The sequence below is a fragment of the Culex quinquefasciatus genome, chromosome 3 (assembly GCF_015732765.1).
Source record: "Culex quinquefasciatus strain JHB chromosome 3, VPISU_Cqui_1.0_pri_paternal, whole genome shotgun sequence".
Classification (NCBI taxonomy): Eukaryota; Metazoa; Arthropoda; class Insecta; order Diptera; family Culicidae; genus Culex; species Culex quinquefasciatus.
In genome coordinates, this window is record NC_051863.1 from 23,038,687 (window position 1) to 23,040,579 (window position 1,893).

The 1,893-nt window shown below is 35.4% G+C and overlaps 1 protein-coding gene across 6 annotated transcripts in view; it reads right to left on the bottom strand.

The window, feature by feature from the left end:
* The window catches only part of LOC6052405, an 81,675-nt gene that overhangs the window by 21,455 nt on the left and 58,327 nt on the right, over positions 1–1,893 (bottom strand). The gene's annotated exons all lie outside the window — the stretch shown is intronic.

Sequence of the window (1,893 nt, forward strand, 5' to 3'; positions counted from 1 at the left end):
ATTTTAATTTGATTTCAGCTGGTTGCACTTGAATTTTCATTGAAATTTTGAAGTTTATTGTAAAAATATTTTTTTTGCCCCCTGAATTTTCGGGCCAAGGGGGGGGGGGGGTGACAAAAACTTTTAAAAATATTTGTACCAGCCTTATACACAGAAAAAAATGATGGTAATATTCATCAGGAAATTGTCATTTTGTGACAAAAAAAATGTCTAATAAATATTACATCAGGAATTGTTAAAAAAAATATGTAATACATAGAAAAAAAAAGTTGAATTTTGGAATGTTGAAAATTTGGTAGGTTGAAACCAAATTTTCAACATTTCAAAATTTAACTTTTTTTCTATGCAGCCTAATTAAAGCCTCTTTAATATTTAGGCATTATGTAGTGTTTGTAGTTAGATGAAAATTAAAAAAATCCATAGGTAAAAAAAAATGTTATTTTCTTAAAAAATTCAAAGACATTTTGAATTTAACAATAATGTTAGATTTTAAAACATGCATCGGCAAGACATATTTTAAGCTGACTAAAAGTTTACGAAAATAAACCGTTTTGCGGTTATATGGTAAATGAGTAAATAAGAATGTTATTATTTTTAAATTTTTAAAATGTTTATATATTGACATGAACTGGATAAAACGCCTTTACTCGATATTAAATTTTTCAAAGAGATCATATTTTACACAAGAAATAAAATACTTATGAAAAGCCAAGAAAATTATTTTTCTTTCTGGAATTTTGAAAACATTGAAACTTATAATTAAAAGATAATTATTGGAGACTAAAAATAAGCCAGGAAATTACAAAAAAAAAAATATAAAAACATTGAGGATAGAGCAAAACTTACAAAAAAAAGAAAAGTTTTTATCTAGTTGAACAAAAAAAAAAAATCCAAAATAATGACTGCAATGCAAATTGGTGCAAATTATAGCACATCGGACGATTTCCACCCGTTACCAACTCCAGATTCCATCGCAATCTTTTCCGCATTTTCCGCACCAACCTTGTCCTTCCGGTGAAAGTTGCTAACGACTGTCAACCCGGTGCAAACCGGTGGTGTGACGGTGATGGGCATCATAAACTAGTTCCTCCTTAATGTGCACAAATGTTGCAGTACATGCATTAAAAGCTCGTCGCGTTGCCAATCGATTGCACAACCAGTTGCCAGTTTCGCGATGATCTCTTTTCCGTCCCCATAATGGGGGATGTTGTTTTTGAGTGTACTTGTCCTATGTCATGCCTTTTTCTACTTTTTTTTTTTTGCATAATCATCACCATCTAGGGTTGATGGTCACTTTGTTGAACTTGTTTTGTGAGAGGAAAAGGGCAGAGCGACATTTGACGAGCAACCTTAAAGACCTTTTTTTCCCGCTCGTTACATTGACCGTGGAGGGCAATTTGGTGCGCGCGCGAAAAAACTTTTCATCACGTCACAAGTCCGACATCAGTTCAACTTTAGTCTAGTCGGTGTTCCGTAATCGGCTGCGACGTTCGACCGTCCTTCCGTCAAAACACATAACCTCTACTCTGGCGGATCAAATGCATTTCACAGGCCACCTTGTCAGTACCAGCAGCATCCTCGTGTTCATGAATAACTTGGACACAGATTAACATGATATTTTCAATTTACTTGGTTGAAAAATAACGATCAGTTCTAATCATGATTTTGACAAGTTGTAGTTCACCAAAAATCCGCTGCAACAACAGTGGCGCCACCACAATTTGATGACAGTGATTGTCTGTGGCCCGGAGTTCATTGATTTTTCTTTTGACACAACCGGAACGACCACACGAGAGGTTCATTGACGCTCTCCGGTAATCTCCGTTGCGACCATCATCCCAATTCCGATGAGCATGAGATGTCGGTTGATTGGCCATCGGCAATCGTGCCGCA